We start from the raw sequence: 19,787 nt of genomic DNA on the forward strand, positions 1-19,787 counted from the left end.
AGGCTGGTTTTGTTCTTTATCTCCCAGGCCAACATTTCGAACGTTTAATTTTTTACCCGTCTGGAAATTGAGTATGGGAAGGAAAATATTTTTTCTGGATACAACGCAATTCCTTTGAATCGTCATGGTTTTCATTTGACACAACACCACGGGTCGTTGCCAGGTGCGTCATTACGCGTACACACAAAATGCACGCTCCACGTGTATTAAAGACTTGTTCAAATTTGGCGCAAACATGAACGCGAAAAAGTGGCATATGCACATGTGTGCTACGAATTCGCAGAAGTTGAAGACATCAACTCAAGCGAATTTCGCTGCAAATATACCATGACGTCAAAATCGCCTGATGAAGGAACCAGCCTTTGGTATAGTAAATCACCCACAGGTTTTCCAACGCGTAAACTTCTCCACAAATTATGCCTGGGCCGATAAGTGACTGTCTATCTAATCTCTCTGTCAGGGTGCTATGCCTAATATCTTACCTCAGGATGACGTCTTATCTGAGATACACATCAGGGAAAGGCGTTTCCCGCGATGCTTTAATATTGGAAAAACTTTTTTGCAATATCTCAGTATTCCAAGTTTCCCGTGAATATTGTTGAAACGTGAAACGCATGGTGACCCTCAGTTATAAAAGGACTACTTTAACTAAATTTGTCCAATGAGAGCTCAAAGGAATTGCTGGTTCCTATTAGCCAGTGGTCTAACTGGGGGGGTGCCTCCCCCGGCCCCCCCCCCCATTGTTTGGACACAACCCTTTGTACGAGCCGTACGTTTTACGGCTTTCGGTGCCCCTTACTTTACGGAACTGCAAGGAAACTCCGCGTGAGCTGTGACTTGCAGTTCTGTAACCAAGTGTTTCTAGAAAGTTACACCAGTGTACCTTTGCCCTGAGCATCTGAAAGTTAGTGGTGGAGCGTTCATGCACATTGGAATACTCGACTTACACCTAAATGCAACCCTATGATAAGAAACGGTCGCGGTCACTTTCCGGATAGACAGTGTACGCTGGCCACAGTGGACTCGGACATGTTCAGAGAGGGTGGTATAGTAGTAATGATAGCAAAGTTTTTTTTACTTTGTTGCGACATGAATGTCTCAATCTTTGGAACCAAAATGGTGGATTATACATCAGGGCACATGGACAGTTAGTAACACAATAGCTGCACGCTGCACTACACACATTTTTGGTTCCCAAGAGTAAAGTTGGCGCTATAGCTCTGATGAATGATGGTACACAACGAGCTACAGGGTGCCGTCCACTAATTCAAGCGAGAATTTCTGGCCAGCTCATTAGCATCAAAAGTGCCCCCACAGTATCTTTTGGAAAAGGGAGATTGTGTACATCTTTGCCAGAATCTGCTCCCTGGGTCTTTGGGCTTTCATCTGAGAGCAGAATGGCTAAAAATTACTGTTGAAAAATAGTCCTAATTGCCCGAGAAAGTTGAGGGTTGTCACTTGCCGTCCACTAATTCAAGCGAGAATTTCTGGCCAGCTCATTAGCATCAAAAGTGCCCCCACAGTATCTTTTGGAAACGGGAGATTGTGTACATCTTTGCCAGAATCTGCTCCCTGGGTCTTTGGGCTTTCATCTGAGAGCAGAATGGCTAAAAATTACTGTTGAAAAATAGTCCTAATTGCCCGAGAAAGTTGAGGGTTGTCACTTGAAAAATGGCTGCAAGCAGACTTTGGACAAATCACTTTTTGGGAGGTAATTTTGTTTTGAGGGAATAACTCAAAATGTAATCGGTTAACCCACAGAAAATTGAAAAGATAGTAAAATACTATAGAGCATACAATAATTTAGAGTGTGTTTCAGATGTCTCGGGGATGTTGGTACGCATATCATTGGGCCCCGAACAATGCTGATTTTACACTGTTTTCAATGGGGCCTGAATTAGTGGACTACACCCTACATTGAAGCGGGCACCGTGTATTGACAGTGCGCCACCTTTCGCCTCGTTCAGATTGCGACTTCGGAATCGATCATCAGCATCTCAGGATTTGTTTCGAAAGGGCGTTGTCTTTTGAAGGATTTGTCATCTGAATTTACAGTCAAAAGCGGGGGGGGGGTGCAGAACGGGCCTTTGCAGTCATAGAATACGCCATTCAAAAGTTCAAAACATGTTTACACTGTCGGTTTTTTGTTTCTTTATTTTTAAATGAAATATAGGAAGCAGCACAATGGCCGGGTAAAAACTAGGATGCTTTGATACAGGCGGAGTCGTGTTTTTTTTCTCTCCTGCATTGGGTTTAAATGTTACCCTACTCTCAACCATTATTTTTGAAAAAAATCCTCTTCCTCTCTATCTACGTCAAACATAAAATATAAGGCCACATCGTCCCAGTGAAGTGTGGGCGCTGGACGGACAATAAACACGCCTGAGATTTCTTTGGGTTGCACTTCGACCAGGATAAAATTTCAAGGCAGCGTGGTCGTCTCTGACAGGCACTGGCGTCATCTGCAATGGGAGAGTGGTTCACGTTGCACTTGTGTAGCTGCTATTCCGGACCACTGAAGTAGGACTTGAAGAAAGCACAAACGGGTGTTGACCACGAGATAGAATTACAGTGACCGCTTCTCCGATACGGACAGGTCTGCGCCATCACTCCTCTCACGGAGGAAGGACACAAACCTTCCTCCATGCTCCTTTCTTCGCCATGGTGTTGCAACTGCAGCGGGGTAGGTAGAGGCATAGGTTAACGCCCGGAACAGACAAAGGAACGATCGATTTAGCGGGGACGGTTTCAGCAGAAATCTGTAATTGGGACGAAGGTAATTGGGCAATCGTGGAAGATATCATTAAATGCTACTAGATTTTGATTTTTTTTTCAATTAATCACCAAACAAAAGATAATAACACGCGAGGTAACACGAACTGTCAATTATGAGTTATTCACGGTTATCTCAAGTTTTGTAAATTCAATACTGTCGTGAACAACTCAACCTAATTTTAGGAGTTGTGTATTAAATTAAGGTAAAAACCAACAGGTAGCCACTAGAAGATGTCTTACTTATTTTAGAAATTTTACATTAAAATTATTTTAATTTCTTTTACAAACGTACGAATTCATTCGAGAGCTCCCATTCAAGAGATTGTTCGACACCGACACCGTTCAGTCAGACCCCTGCTCTGGGGTCAGGTCAACATTTCTGGAATGTACACATGTACATGTATGTGCCAGCTACCAATCCTTGCATTTCCCTCTCGGGTTTCTTTTTCATGTTTGCGATGACTCCTTCACCGATTTTGTGGATTGGGCGGTGTTGTGATCAAGCGGTGATTCTGCAATAAACAGCGCCATCATCATGAGCATGGGGCTGGGGGGGGGCTAGGGTTGTTGCTTTCTGTGACATATCCCTAATATCATTTTTTTTTTAAATTTCATCCCACATATTTGTCCCTCAAACGGCTGGTAATCTATGTGGCGTAATGGTAGAGGGACTGGAAACACGCGGCGTAAACCCCGTACCTCACTGGGCGCCACCCCCTCCATAAATTTAAGTATAGGCTACACAGCCTACGTACAATGTACATGTACATTGCACATGTCGCTGCTTATTTTGATTCCAGTGCCCCATTGTAAAAATGGGTGCCTCCCCAAAAATGCCACCCTCGACGACAGTGTCCTGTGGGATCGCTCACTTGGATTGGCATTTGCTACTTCGCTCGCCGCCCTAGCCCTGCGCCTGAACAGGATGCTGGGGCCGTGGGGGGGGGGGGAGGTGGCTGATGGCCTTGCACAGATTTCAGTGAACGAAATACGTCACGCTGGGTCACAGCTAACAACGCGCAGAGCACTGTGGGCAAATTTCTGCCAGGCGCGACAGCTCGCTCAGTGTGGGGGTTATTAATTCGATATTGTGTTCTTTTTCTTCCTCATTGCCAAAAATATTCTCACGACACTTTATTAGTTCAAAAAGTACAAAAAATAGCCAATCATAGTGCAAAGCCATCAGCCCTTCCCATAACCCAGCAACCCTGTTTGTGCACTGGGCGACGCAGAGCGAAATTTGCTACCAGGTTTGTGGCTGCGTAATACATGTGCATGCTCTTCGGATTACTCCGGTTAACTTCGTCATTGGCTGTTTTCCAATACTCAACTTCGGCTCCATCTCAGGCTTCAACTTTTTTTCTTTTTTTTACTTACGTTTAAGCTGTAAACGCAGTAATCAGTCGAATAGCGCCACAGAACATCAAACAAGATGCAAGAAAGCCAAAAATTACAGTAATCCAAAGTAATTTAAACGCTTCAGGCCCACAATCGGGGATTGGTTTTGGGAACGAAGGCTGAGATGGAGAAGTTGAGTATTGGAAAACGGCAATTATACGCGCACCACTGATTACCAGCTCTTATTGGACGAACGCTGGAGTTGCGCGTTAACTTCCGGTTTCATGGTTGAATGTACGTCACACTTACGAACCTGTATCGGGTGACCTTAAACATGGTTGGCCATATTGAAATAGACAGTGAGGATGACCCTTCATTTTTGGAACTTGAAAGCGTCAATGAAAGAATAAAATGAAACTAAAGAATTCCATATTCGTGATACAACATACATGTCCTTTAACATTTTACGCCAGATTTGGGGGAAAATTAAAATGGAGGCTTGAAACCCATACGAATTCCAAAAATAGTCGCAAAGGAGGAAATATCTCACATTTGAAAATCCAGGAATGTTCATCCAAACAATTTTAAAAGACTTATAGTCAACAAAGATTGCAAGGAGTTCTCTTTTAATCAACACATAATACCAGAATGGAAGTGGAATCTCCCATACCAGCTGACATGGAAGAGACAACTAATCTAAAGGACTTCAAAATGTAGATCTGATGTCATCCACTGTCTCATGCATGACGTAGTACATGTTTAGAAAGCCCTCCGGTCGTTTTCATGCAGTTTAAATTTCAGAGGGTTCTGAGGTCTGATACAATTCCATTCAACAATTACAGTTTACGAAATCATACTTACTGAAATTACATTTCCGAGAAAGATTCTGCTAGGATCGAAACGTCAGGCCCTCCTTATTTTGTAATTTATAAAACAGGTTTGATGAACAATACCAAAAATGGTTTCCACTGGAATATTAAAAGCCCGTTGCACAGTATGTAAGTTGGCGCAGTTTAATTTGCATACGTCACCCAAACCTGATTTTTACCACTGATCGCCATTATATATATAAGTTATATTCATTTCTTACTGAATGGCTGCCTCGTCCTGATGTGGGAAAAAATGAATGCGTATGAGTGTCTTGTAAAAAATCGTTTAATGAGGTGACAGACTGAAATTTGATGAAGCATTCAATCTGTGTCAACAAAATGAAACTTTCTTTGTGTGAAGAGCAGTGACTGCCGCGCGCGGAATCGCACGCGCTCGCTGTGCAACGTTACATTCAACGGCTACATTCAACGGTCACTGTTGGATATACAGAATAATTCAATGACACATGATCGAAGATCCACCAATAACATGGTGGGCATTTATTCAGATGTTTCACTCTGACTGACACAAGGTAAACCTGTAAACATTCTGTGCATATTTTGAGGATGAAAACATGGAAGTATAATCGCTTTGGAAGCCTAAAGCATTTTGTAGTGTCAATAAGTAGGGTATTAAAGTTTCATCTTCAAACCTCCTTTTTGGTATAATTATCATCATTCAATGAAAGCCAGTCGTTGCAAAAATGTTGAAAAGGCATACATGTAGATCTGGTACGTCAGAAACATTTCTAATTTTGTTTGAAACTACTTAGAAAATGTTCTTTATTATCTGTGTAATGTCCGACATTGTGCACAACCAAGGAAGTGACTGGCCTCATATGATTCGGCGTAAACACGTTTTCGTCTTGGTTGATTTCCCTTAGTAATATTGAAAAACGAGGCAAAATTTAAGAAATGCGGGAAAACAAACAAAAACTTGTTACTTGTTTTGAAATTTGACGCGAACCAGATGTCGGGTCGACCACGGATCGGCAGAATCATGGTTCCCCTAGTGGGTAAAATGGTATAGGCCGGCTGCTGAGCTTGCCTGCCGTGTGTGATACGTTACACGTGCATCATGTCAACGTAACGCAACCATAGCGCACTAGATATGCGTGCTGTGTACCATTTTTTGTACGAGTTAGGGTGTACACACTTGCCTAAATTCTCGACATTTTAACCTACTTCGTCGACCGGAGCTTCTCCAGAACTGACCAGTACCAGCATACCACGTAAGTGTAATCTGTAATTCTTCAGGTTTGCAAAAAGGCCGCCCAAAATGTGTTGGCACATGTGTAAACAAAAGGATTTTGATGCCAGCGAAAACCGCACCTCACCTGACAGCCGTGCGCGCGAGGGTAAATGCGACCATGACCGTGATTACGGCACGCAACCCAACCGAAGTGCAGCTGGCCTGTACAATAGGGCATGCCGACCGACCTACATTTTCAGGAAAGAGTCAAACATTAATATAACTGCCACAAACGACCACAGAAATAACAGTTCTACCTGTACTTCGTTAGTGGTTTCTTGTTCATGAAAAGAGGTACAGTAGGCTGTAGACTACGCTCGTAAATTTGTGTACGGTACGTAGGCATGTGCAGGTGCACAGCAAAAATTTATTTGCTCACGTTTTAAATTTTCATGCAATTAGAGTTGGCCTTGGTCTTGTAGACTGACGTGTAATTTATATTTATATTTCAGCAACACTGATTAGGATTAGCTAAAGCAAAAAAAAAAATTATAAGCTTTTTCGCAAATACTGCATGGGTAATTTTGCACAATGGTAGAAAGGCATTGTGGGAAGGAAAAAAGGAGCAATGTTTGCTCCTGTTTCCTTCCCACAATGCCTTTCTACCGTTGTGTAAAATCACCTATGCAGTATTTGCGAAAAAGCTTGTGAACAACCAAGATCCAGAAATGTGAGCACATCATGTTCTTATATATAACACGGAATGAAACATGATTACTGGGTGCATTTTAACGCAGAATGAAATATTCATCACTGGGTGCATTTTTTAAAATCATGTAGACCCTAAGTGTAGTTTTTAACCTAACCCCCAAGGGTGTATGTAAAATAATATTGAAATCTGGGGATTTGGGACTGTTAGGGTTAATGAAAGTGTTCTATACATGGAAAACACTGATTTTCCCTTAAATTATTATAACAGCCTTTAGAAAGTGATAACATGTCCTACAATGTGAAATATGGGTAAGAAAATTACGACATGTTCCATAGGTTTGTGCAAAAGGCTTCAAGTGCTGTCTGTATATGAAACTCTCTCCGTTATTAATCCCTAAATAGGCTACCTGTGGGGAAGAGTTCTGTATGCGGTCATCACTTGTTTTCTGTGGAGTGGTTTATAACATGTAGCTATCAAAAAGTGATAAAATTTCCCCAAAAAGTCAAAGTTAGCAGGGAAAATGTGTCTGGATATGGAACTCTTTTCCCTAATTATCTTCAACCCCAAGAGTCAGTCCTCTAGTTTTCATGTAACTTTTCTCACATGCATCCATATACAGGTGTATGTAGTGTAATTGAATGCATAACTTGTATCTGACACTTCCAAAAGTCCTTAATCAACAAGGTTTTTGCGGTCATAACTCCATTCCGTAATTTGTTTTGTTACTGGATACACAGTATTCTTATCTAATTCCATGTATTGACATTTAGTTCCATCCATTACACTAAGTGAAGGAAACAGTTGGATCTGTGTGATATCTGTGGAAATTGGTATCATAACACGTTGAAACTACAGCCTTGTCCATGTACATTCAAAATGTTGGGAGATGAAGAACAAAACCAGGCCAATTTGACCTGGAGCCAGTCTAGATATATGCTACCGCAAAGACATACATGTATGTCGATCACATAACGTTGACACAAGAATACGCAGTTTTGGCTTCAATGAACATTTTGTAAATTAGAGCTTATCAAGGAAACCCATAGATCTTTGCGATAATCCCCTCAAACCACCTCAAGCCTGTCGCCAAAGAGGTCCTTTCAATGTAGATAACAACTAAACCCTGGGTTCTTGTACAAAAAAATAATTAAACTTCATCCACATGTACCTACTGTACATGTATGTAGGACTACCCCCCAGAACGGTGGGATTTGTTGTCCGCCATGCTCCCACGAACCGCAGGGGATGACGAACCCCACTGTTCTTGGGCTATGTACATGTACATGTAGGACACTAGTGTGTACAAGTATTCCGTCAACGGTGAAAAGGACAAAGAACATACATGTATTGTTATCGGAGACTACTTTCAGCACCATTGCTAACAGGCCCTCAACTCTGTGACTTGGAAGTACCAGATTGATTGATGTGGCAATTATGCAGCCACATTTTCCTGTATGACTTCCTGAAAACCAATCATTCCAAAATAAAGGCTTTATAACAGAAGGCATGAGGGCAAGAACAGAATCTGAAATCGCAAACACATTAGGGGGCCTAAACATTCAACCTGTGGAACATGTTCAAGTACAAAATTGAAATTGGTCGAGCACAGTTTAGTGAAACATTTTTCCACACGATGATGTCAAGATTGACCGCTTGTTTAGATCGTTCATTGTATAAATTTACATGAATGTTAGCTAGAGGAAAATTATCTATACATGTACAATAAGTGTACTTGAACACCAAATCGATAAAAATTTGTCATAAACACTTGGCCTAATTTTGACCATATTTACGGGTATTGCAAAGTCCACTGGTTTGTGTACATACAATACACATACATGTAGGAAGAAGCTTAATCGAAAACACTTGTGAACTTGTGCTTCATTTTACATGTACCGGGTACAAGGTTGAATTGAATTCCCTTTGGGAAGGGGTAGCGGTAGCTGGGGGAGGAGACGGTCTGAGTATTTTCATTCACAGTTACCAGGAGACTATTATTATTGGGGGGGGGGAGAGGACAGAGCATGCACCACACTTGTCCCCTTCCCCATTAGATTTGCCCCAGCAAATAACATTCTTTTTCATTGACATGACATTGAGGCTAACATCTTACAGGTGTAAAAAAAAGGTTGACTTGTACACTGTACATGCAAGTACCCGGTAGTACATTAAGACCTGCATACACGTGTATTGTACATTTCAGCAAATAAAATGTTTGTATTCATGTAAGGTAGGCTATGTGCTTTTAAAGTACCGGCACATGTATCTGCAGTAAAGATTAGGTGAGAATCAGACTTCCTTTTTTAAAAAGTTTACTTAGTGATAAGAATTCAATACAAGTATGTCACGACCTTGCAAACAGTACTGTGGCCATAGACGAGTGCTGTTACAAAAGTCCTGGAAGCCATTTGGCATTCGAACGATGGATGAATTCTAGAAGATTGGAAAATAAGTTGAGTCTTTCATGTTGTAACTTGTACAGTACTGTATGTAAATTGAATATTGTATAAAACAGTAGGCCTCCTTTTTGAGTGAGACTTGGTAACTTGTACAGTACTGTATGTAAATTGTATATTGTATAAAACAGTAGGGCCTCCTTTTTGAGTGAGACTTGGTAACTTGTACAGTACTGTATGTAAATTGTATATTGTATAAAACAGTAGGCCTCCTTTTTGAGTGAGACTTGGTAACTTGTACAGTACCGTATGTAAATTGTATATTGTATAAAACAGTAGGCCTCCTTTTTGAGTGAGACTTGGTAACTTGTACAGTACTGTATGTAAATTGTATATTGTATAAAACAGTAGGCCTCCTTTTTGAGTGAGACTTGGTAACTTGTACAGTACCGTATGTAAATTGTATATTGTATAAAACAGTAGGCCTCTTTTTTGAGTGAGACTTGAACATGATGCACTTCACATGAAATTTTAAAAGTACATGTAGATATTTTCCAGGTAACTGTGACATCCCAATCACTCCACTCTGTCATATTCCTTCCCTCCACCTGTCTTTCAAAATCCACCAGGGTTTTTTTCAGGATATATGTTGAATTGAGAATACAAACATGTACATGTAGTTATATATGTTGAATTGAGAATACAAACATGTACATGTAGTTATATATGTTGAATTGAGAATACAAACATGTACATGTACATGTAGTTTTCTCCAGTTGCTTCATGTACCGTTCAGGCTAAACTGAGGCTTGATTCCCTTGAAAGTGCAAGTAAATAGTCAGTAAGATTAATTGAGGTCTTCAGCAAAGATTAATCTGAGATGATCTTAATGCCCTTTCTTGCTATTGAAACAAGTTTTTAATGCCAAGGATTTAATTTCAGCATACTGTGTCAAGAGACTTATGTACCGGTCCAATAAGGACTCTGTTCTTTTTTGCAGAATTTATGTTAACAGGGCATTGCCCCAAATGTCTCAGGTTTTTTTTTTCACTTAACATGTGTTACCGTTAGTCTATTGATGAAAATTGTGTTATTCGTTTAGACCTGCTGTCTTCCCGTCTACATGTATCGGTACATGTACGTCTGTGGATGTTCATGGTATTAAGGCACCTGCCATAGAGCTGTTTTGTGAGGAACATCTTGCTGTCCAGCAAAGCAAAAGGTATAGTAGGCATTTTTCTTGACAAAGTCTTCTGATATTTCATTGTTGCATGAATTTCATACAGAGAAACACAGAAATTCAAATGAAAAAATAGTTCCTCAGTTAGACCAAATAAACAAATTCCTTTGGTTCAGGTCACTTGACTCAACCCAATTTTCCAGAACCTGTAAAATTCAACTCCACAAAATACGGTTCGTTTTGGAAAATTTCAGTTGAACAAACTGGTTTCTGAATTTTAAATCAAAATCTGGCAACAACTTTCAGTATTTTGGGCATTTTCTATGGCTTTCCAGAAGAGATTTTGGCAATTTCAAAACACATTTGTACATTCAGCCCTTCCCAAAATGTCACAAGGGTGTGATCGACATGTGATTGCCCACATAACACCTGTGGAGAAGTTAGTTGCCAAGAAATAGGCTTCCATTCTCACATTTTAGCAGAGGTCAGGAAAAGACAGGCAGATGTGATTCAATTCTTGAATCCTCCGTCTTGCCCTCAGGCGAAGCACTGTAATTTTCATGGCAATTTTTCTATCGTCTCGGCTTTTGGAATTGTTTAAAATTCTACTTTCTGGTGCATAACAGCAGTAGCATGAAAACTTTTATTGAGCACCACACAGTAATGTTGAATGAAACTTGCACGGTAACACTCCATGCATACGACAAATACAAAGTCTGTTGTAAACTATCTGAGTTCCAGTAGCATACTGCGCAGGCATAGATTTATTGTGACGAAAAGTCACATCTGGGCTGCATTTCACATTTCTCCCTAAACTTCCCACTGCAACTATCCACTGTGAATTAAAATATGATTCACTGTGAAACCAGCTGAATGTAAGCAAAATATAGGAGCAAATTCAGTGCCTGATAAAAAAAATGAACTTTGGAAACTCAGGGCTTGCCGGCGCACTACATAACCTTGTGCGTAGTGTAGGCTTGAGTAAAAAGCATGTTGAGTTGAGAGATTGCTCATGTCTCAAGGGAAAATCACATAGCAACTTGTTACCAGTCATGATGCTGTTTAAGGAATCTTGACTATTTCTGTCATGGAAGATATTGTCAGTTTGGCAAGATGTGTTTGATAATGGTAAATTTCACTTTACGGTAGATAGACATACCTGTATAGGGACCGACCTGACACATACATGTACATGTACAGGGCACGATGCTGTTGGGAACTCAGCAAATTCTCGCCTTAAAAAAGTGGTTTCCTGACCGACCGTAATTACATACATATATACACACCTCTTTTCATGTGACATAAAGTACAATGTAATGGTATTTTTGTCCAGCCTCATGGATTTGGTATTGTCAAATCCTAGCAGATTATGTTCATTGTATACTCAATGATGATCTCATTTGGCTTGTGGTGGGCATTTGTTGGCAGTGGCAGCCATTTTGTTTGGTCTGAGAAGTCAGTGTTTCACTGGGAGGAGATGTTGTTGTCAATTCCTTTGTTCCCCATTTATGATTTCTTGTAAGCGCGTTGTCTTCCTACTGGTTTCCAATCATAATGGGGATGATCATGTGTGATGTAGGGAAATAGTTACATGTACCAGTGCAGAAGCAGTTGTATTGAAGAATTGGGACTGTAAAGATGACCGCTAAGAGAACCATGGTCATTCACAAACTATGCGAATAAAGAATTGTAGGAGTTGTTGATGATGTGATTTTCTTTTAATTCATTAGTGCCTGAAATGTTCCTGTTTGGGTTCAAGCTCCATCAAACTTGCTTGTCTTTTTTAATAAGGCTGAAGCATGCAAATGTACATGTACCGAAGGACTGCTCACATACTGGTACTGTAGTGCGCTATTTTACAAAATCACCCAATGCTGTGATTGGCAGTAGGATGACACCCCTCAATGGTCAGGAAACACTAATAGATTGACCATCACAAAGACTGAAAATAGAGGGGCATCCTGGGACATGAAGATCCAATGTGTCTTTTGCATCAGCAGTGCCCTACCAGTACCATAAATGTACGTTTATGTTGTAATAAGTAAACTAAATTTCATGACGGGGGGGAATCCTGACTAATCCAGCATACTGTAATAAGAATAATAATACAGGATTTCTATCGTGCCATTCCATCTAGATCATGGTGCTAAGGGTAACAACGACCGATGATAAGGACGTTTAAATTTAGATTTCAAGTAAATATGTTATTAGTTGTTTTCTGAAGGATGAAACAGTTTCCAGAGCTCTGATATGGGCAGGTATTGTATTCCACAATGTCAGACCAGAAGCTGTGAGGGCTTTGTCAGTGAAGCTGTTCTATTGTGGTAAGTTAGAACTGGTCGAAACAAGTCGTTCAAGTGGCACTTTAACATTATTATAATTAATATTTATTTGGCCAACACATCAGACAAGACAGGACAATATAAAACCACACGGTGTAAAATAGATTACTACTCCCAGATGGGCTATGGACAGCAAACACTGCAGGTCCGTAGACCTGCGACCTCACATCATGTTGTAGATCATTAAAACCCTAAACCTACATGTACAAAATACTACAAATTACTAGTAGTAATATGTACATGTAGTATTCAGCCCTGTCACTTGTAGGAGGACATGAATTTATTGTTCTATGTACAAGTAACAATGGAAGTAACTTACAGCCCGTTCCCATTTGATCCACCAATTGGGGGATCTGATCCACCTTTTGCCAAATTGCCGGATCAGATCCCCCAGTTGGTGGATCAGATCCCCCAATTGGTGAATCAGATCCGGTAATTGTGTGTAGTGGGAACGCTAACCGTTATAAGGTGGATCAGGATCAGATCCACCTTTCTTGATCCTCCTCTGGAGCAGGATACAGATCCCCCAATTGGTGGGTCAGATCCCCCAATTGGTGGATCAGATCCTGCAATTGTGTGTAGTGGGAATGCTAACCGTTATAAGGTGGATCAGGATCAGATCCACCTTTCTTGATCCTCCTTCGGAGCAGGATACAGATCCCCCAATTGGTGGATCAGATCCTGCAATTGGGGGATCACGATCAGATGGGAACGCAAAAGGTGGATCTGATCCGGCAATTTGACCTGTCAACATCCGTCCGTGCACGAGTGGCGCGAAACTTTTGCGGTCTGATGAACAAAGAAATACATTTTTTGGCGTGTAGCTCATGTGAAATTTTAACGTGCACAGCATGCACAATAAACAACCGCTGAACTACGGGCTAGCAAAACGTGTCACCATGCATGCGCAATGCATGCATGCTGCGATGTGTGCCTTGCCCTTTCACAATTTTCGTTGCGCATTCGTCCGTTTCTTAACCTTTTTCATTTGTGTAATTTCACTTGCTTTCTATCAAAAACTAATTCCTTGTTAGCGTATAGCCCGCAGCGTGTGACAAAGTATCAAAAACGGAAGCAAAGTTTGAAGAGACAACGTACTAGGCTGAACATTCGGTCTGATTCAAGGTCGTCACGTCAGTAGAACTACGCACCCAAAACACCGCAGAGTCACAGGCATGCTGCCCCAGCATGCCACACTGCCACAGAGCGCACGCTCAGCAAGCTAGCACATGCGCAATATCGAACTCAGTGACCTTTCGGGCTCGACATTTCCGTCCGAAAAGGTGGATCAAGCGCGAGTGGGAACGCGACTTGCGGTTTCGTTGCGGTAAGATAATGATCACACCAAATGCTGGATCAAGATCCACCTTTTCCCAATTCAAGTGGGAACGCGCTGTTAGCCAGAAGTAGTAATTTGTAGTGCTAGGTCCTTCATGCTCAGACTACTGCTTAGTATTTTGTAGTACTGAGTAGTGCAAGCCAAACAATATGCTTGGCGGTTAGATTACAAACAGTAAGTAAAAGATGTACCATATAACGAGATTTGACTATCTGAGAAGATACTGTGCGACTCAAACATGTATGTACATGAAAACATGATATACAGATTAAAAACGGTAAATTATTTTTTTAACAGTTGCAAGAATAAATATGACTTACTGAGCAGGACAGAAAAATAAAAACGATCAGAACTTTCGAAGCATGAAGCCAGGAAAATGAGTCAAAGTGCCTGGGTTCAGCTATCTGGACTATAAGAAGCAAGCCAAGTAATGATTAATAGGTCTCGCTTTTGTGTCTCTTAGTATACAGTAAGTTTGTAAGTGCAACGATAAAAATAATTTCATGAGGTGACAGATGAAGTGTTCCATTCCACCGAGGTGAAGCCAAATGGAATGAAACAGTTCATCGGTCCCCTCATGAAATTATTCTTACCATTGCACCAATTTGTAACATACATCCTCTCCTCTTAGAACAAATGGGTGTCGCATGCTTACGTCTGCCATTTTGCAAGTAACAGATTTGTATCTGAAGCTCCACCCATTGGTACAGGTGCTCTGCATTGCTACCAGTCGATTGTATCTATCCCTACATTGTCCTTCTCTTTCTTATTGGGAATTAAATAGAGCTTATATGGAATGGGGATGGAAACCGGTCAAGTGAAGTTCTATTCAATGGGTATTGTTGAATAGAACGAATAATTCAGTGACGTGATCAGTGATCCACCAATCAGTTGACAGATTTATGCAGACCCGAATTGTGTAATGGAAAATGTCTGGTGTAGTATGGTACCTGTGCACGAGGCAATATTAAGATTTTGCTGGGCCCGGCTGGCTTGTATCAGTACTTTCCCCTCACGCACCACCGCATTAGTGGGCCCACATCTCATGCATCCCAAATGAGGAGAGATGAACTGAAGCCTGGCCGTACATTAAAGAGTGTCAAACCATAGAGAATGGTCCGGCCAAGTCTTCCTCAGCATCTCCAGCCTGTAGCGAGGGAAGGCAGGAGTGTTTGCCTTGTCCTTCAGTACAGCTTGAAGGGACCAGATTTTCAAAAAATCACTCGGAGGGAAGGAACGGGCTGTCATGTCAATTAATGTGTTTTGAACTCCTTACGTGTAAATCAATTTATCACAGAGTTGAAGTATTTGCCAAGCCTTTCAATAGCTTTTGAGCAAGGTAATATCTGAGGTCCATTAACACCTCGTTGACAAATATTCCAACAAGTTTCCTGCAATTAACCAGTCTGTCTTGTTTGACCACTTCAAGGAAGATGTACCGGTACATGTACATGTAGGCCTCATGTTGTAATGTTTTCAGGGTTTTTTAAATGAACAGAATTTCCACACCTTGCCCAGTTAGGCTGCAAGGAATTTCTCACACATCTAGAAGTAAATACATGTATAAAACAGGAATAAAACTGTCAGTAAACACTATTGAACAATTGAGATAAAATGCGGGTCAGCTGTTATTGCTTCTTGCTTTTCGTGTGCATTTGAAATTCTCAGTCTACTTGTACGGTGTACATACATGGACTTTAAAACGGAAGCCAGCTTTCCGTGACTTGAGCCTGGTTAAACCGTATAACAAAACCATCTTATGAATTAAACATGAAAAATGGCACAGCTTTCCTATTTGTGGTGGAAGAAATGTAAAAAATGCCGCCGCAAAGGCTTGTGTCGCCGATTTCAGAAACACTCATTACGTACATATATTAATGATATGCAAGTGACCCTGAGACATCATCCTGCGAGTCATGCAAGTGCCATGGTAGACGCAAGCTCAAAATGCCACGTTCTCATTAACTCACTGATTGCTGCATCCTTCAGCTTATTTAATATGTGATTTTCTGCATTTTTACCATGAAAACAAAATACCCAGGTTTTGCATATTTGATGGCTTTGGACAGGGCTGCCTGCAAAACTTGGACTTGGTTGTTCTCGCTGTCCAACATATCCGACATGTCTGCGTGATGTGTTCTTTACATTCACGTTGACTTGCACCTGCACTACGTTCGTCTAGATTTCCAAACACCCCGTGGTTGATGATGAACGAAGGTGATCTGCCGCAGGATTTTTGGACTTTTTCCTACCACGGAGTTCTAAAAAGCTTCTCAATTCCAACGCCTTCAGAAGCAAGTCACATGTAACTTCAGAGAGTGATGAGGGGAAAGCACGTGGACTGCCTTGCCGATTGCACGATGCGTGCAGCAGCAGTGCTTTTCAGTGGGGCCATGTTCGCACATCGCTAAGCCTAGGGCTTGGCGTCGTTATCGTATCCATATTTACTTTCACTCTGGGATCTTGCCATTTCTCATTTTTTACATGTGGGTGACACCATGGGGATTTTACATGCAGAAGACACCTGCACATGCAGTCGTTCCAGCTGTTTCCTCATATCCAAATCGCTGGAAAAGAAAAGCTACATGTACATGCGTTGCCCGGAACCACATTTTTTGAGGATGGTGCTGTTTTTATAGTTAAAATGTTAGCTCCTCGTGCAAATTTAATTTTTATAAAATTTCTAAGAACTTTTGGTCAGATTTCTGACTTACACTTTGACATGCACTGGGTTTGACAAAAAATACGGGAACCAAAAAATCAACAATAAAATGACAGGGCAGAACGGTCCTCGCTATGTCAGTATGTGGGATGCCAAGTAGGTCTGCATACATTTATTTCATACTCAACATAAATTTAATCTCTTGCATCGAATGCCTGTCCAATCAAAATGGAGTTTAGAGTATCAACATTATGACAATTTCCAAAAGCTGAATATATACATGTACATGTATAACATATGCTTGTACATGTACTAGTTTTGGATTGCGCAAGCACGTACACACGTTACATGTACTGGTACATGGTGCAGTGAACTCATCTACACACGCCAAACAGATTCGTATGTGACGTAATGAGTTTGTCAACTGAGTTGAATCTTCTCAGTTTTAAATTCCCTGGAATTGTGAATGAATTAATTTTCAAAATAAACAGACTATTCTTTAGTTGAAATTCAACTTGTTACAGAATGCTGAAATTGGATTTTTTTTAATTGATTTTTTTGCCGAAAGAAGTTTTAAAGTGACCTGGAACTGGTTGAACCGATCTAGAACCAGAGAAAATGTCATTGTCACTCTCGTCGATCCTGAATGTCCAATTTAAAAAGTTGAAATTGTGAATATACTTGTGTCGTGCCTCCTGCACACGATGGACTACTGGTCCTAACCACCTTTTATGAGAACTTGAGGACTATTTGAGCTGCAATCCGACTGAAAAAATATTCACAATCTGAGACTGGGAAAATGACTAAAAACAAGGCCGATTAAGCAGCCGATGAGAAACAGTTGTCTCGGTAGCGTTACACCATGTACATGTATATCTAGTCTGTTGCTAGACACGTGGTGGATTTGTGTTTGCTTACTGACATATACCATGGACGAACACAGTCTGCACTCTGTTTACTCAACCAACGTTGCCTACCATACAACTTTCAATGACTTTTACTTCTTTCTTTCAGAATAAATGTGCCCAAAATATTCTCACAATAATAGTAACAAATTGCCAGATATTATGCAAGTTTCATCTTCACAATATAAATCATCCATGTTGCATCCAAACACTTTGCAACAAACCACTACCGGGCAAGCATTGGTGCATGCCTGCTGTACAACATGTCTCAGGATGACATCACCAGCCCAACACACAAGATTTGACCTCGTGTGTTTCAGATTCTGCCGATTCACTTTGGAAAGAAAACACCTCTTATTCCTCGGGTACTCTTTTTCTGTCAACATCTCTACTGTAGATCGGTTTTTAGATGGCTAGTCTATCTTCAGAACCGTATGTGTCAAAATGTGTTCGAGCCTTTGGGTACTGTTTTAACATGTGTGAAATGAGACTGACGCAAAACAGAAATATTGAAATTGGGTTTGGGATTTTATTTATGCAAGACAGAAATATTGAGAGTGGGTTTGGGGATTTATACAGTGTACCTCTGTGGGTACAAAAGGAAGTTTTGAACCATTCAGACAGAAAGGATAACATCATACTGTACATCATGCATGTAAACATTGAGAGAGGCTTTCTCAGTGGTTGAGTGCCCAATACTGATGGAGCAATATAACCGTTTGGTTGATTTTAGAGCGAGAGTGTTACTGTACATGTATGTACTGTAGATGAGGAGAGAAGTGGGACAGGGTAATTATCATGTACACGTAGGTAGCACCATAGCAGATTATTCCCCAAAGTCTACTGAGTCTGCAGCCTCCCCGACAGAGGGCAGTCCTGGTTGGAATTTGAGTGTGAGTGGTAACTTTCTGGCTGCTGGACCTTATTGGATTGATTGTCTTGATCAACCTGCCAGCTCCAGAAAAAGTGCAGGTGTATCCTATCTTAGTCAGGGGTCTAAGACCCGCACTCCTCATTGATATTCCTGTTGCACCCTTGAATAAATGGCCATAGAGAGCCGGAAGGAGTAGGGAACGGATGTCGGGATGTTATGCAAAGTGCTTGGCTGTATTGACTGGGTCCCAGCCCCTGTGTCTTACCCAGGAATACTCAAGTATCCCATTCAACATTATTTGCCGCCTTAGCTGAGGAGGGCATTAAGTAGCATGCATACAGACTCTCAGAAGCGGCTTGTATCCCCTGGGTGTCTCAGTGTCTGGAATCCACTGGCCGGAGATGGAGGGGGGTAGAATTCATGATTTGATTTTGAACAAGATTGACAGTATCCCTGGTACCGGAACCTGGTGGGATGTTTGATTGTCAGGTTCTTCTGCTCATTTGAATTCTTTTTGCTTCATGGTAATGGGGCATATTCTGGGTTCCAGCCAGGAAATTTTGAAGAGTAACCCAAATTTGCATTTAATGCTTCATTTTGCAGACAAACACTCTGTCGTGCAGTAATGGCCAAATGTTGTCTTCCCAGTTACTCAGGATTTTAGCCAAATCTGTAAATAATTTGCTATTTGGTAGTGGCAGCTGACAGTGATTAATTATACATGTACATGTGTGGGTAACGGTACGGCAGTAGTCTGTTAATCAGCAACACAGGTGCATGGGTATACATGTATACATGTCCTTAGTCAGTCACCGTTTCGTATCTATCTTTTTAATTTTCCATAGTGTTCCAAACAGAAGGGTCAAATTACACGTATATAGAACATACATGTACAGTACATGTACTTGTACGGGTATTTTACCAGTACAGTGTACTGGTGTTCACTCTGAACATCCAAATACAGTAGGAAACTTTTGCTTGAAGAAACCATTCTGGTTTTAAAGCATGCTTAAAATTGTACGTGTACATTGTACCTTGAAAGCCAATTGCTTGTACTTCTGTTGCTTGATAAACTCAGTGCTAGTGGGACACAGTTTACTGTTGCAAATTGCTGGTACGAATCCCTTTTCTCTTTCAAGTGACCTCAGTTAAGTACATGTGGTCTCCATTATTCCTGAGGATCAAATCAATTGCATTCCTGCC

At 41.0% G+C, this 19,787-nt stretch overlaps 1 protein-coding gene across 4 annotated transcripts in view; it reads left to right on the top strand.

Annotated features, from left to right (window-relative positions):
* The first annotated feature begins 2,349 nt into the window (after window positions 1-2,349).
* LOC110974595 (ecdysone-induced protein 75B, isoforms C/D-like) overlaps window positions 2,350-19,787 on the top strand; it is a 155,789-nt gene continuing 138,351 nt past the window's right edge. The window contains exons 1-2 of one of the 4 annotated variants that reach the window (XM_087140319.1): window positions 2,350-2,683; window positions 10,385-10,504. The gene's annotated coding sequence lies outside the window, so the exon portion shown is untranslated. Of the gene's footprint in view, window positions 2,684-6,055; window positions 6,215-10,384; window positions 10,505-19,787 lie in introns of those variants that run through there. The other 3 variants (XM_022226356.2, XM_022226359.2, XM_022226358.2) reach the window with 3 other exon arrangements.

The sequence above is a fragment of the Acanthaster planci genome, linkage group LG08, assembly GCF_054643075.1.
Source record: "Acanthaster planci isolate LZ-2023a linkage group LG08, COTS_SCS, whole genome shotgun sequence".
Lineage (NCBI taxonomy): Eukaryota > Metazoa > Echinodermata > Asteroidea > Valvatida > Acanthasteridae > Acanthaster > Acanthaster planci.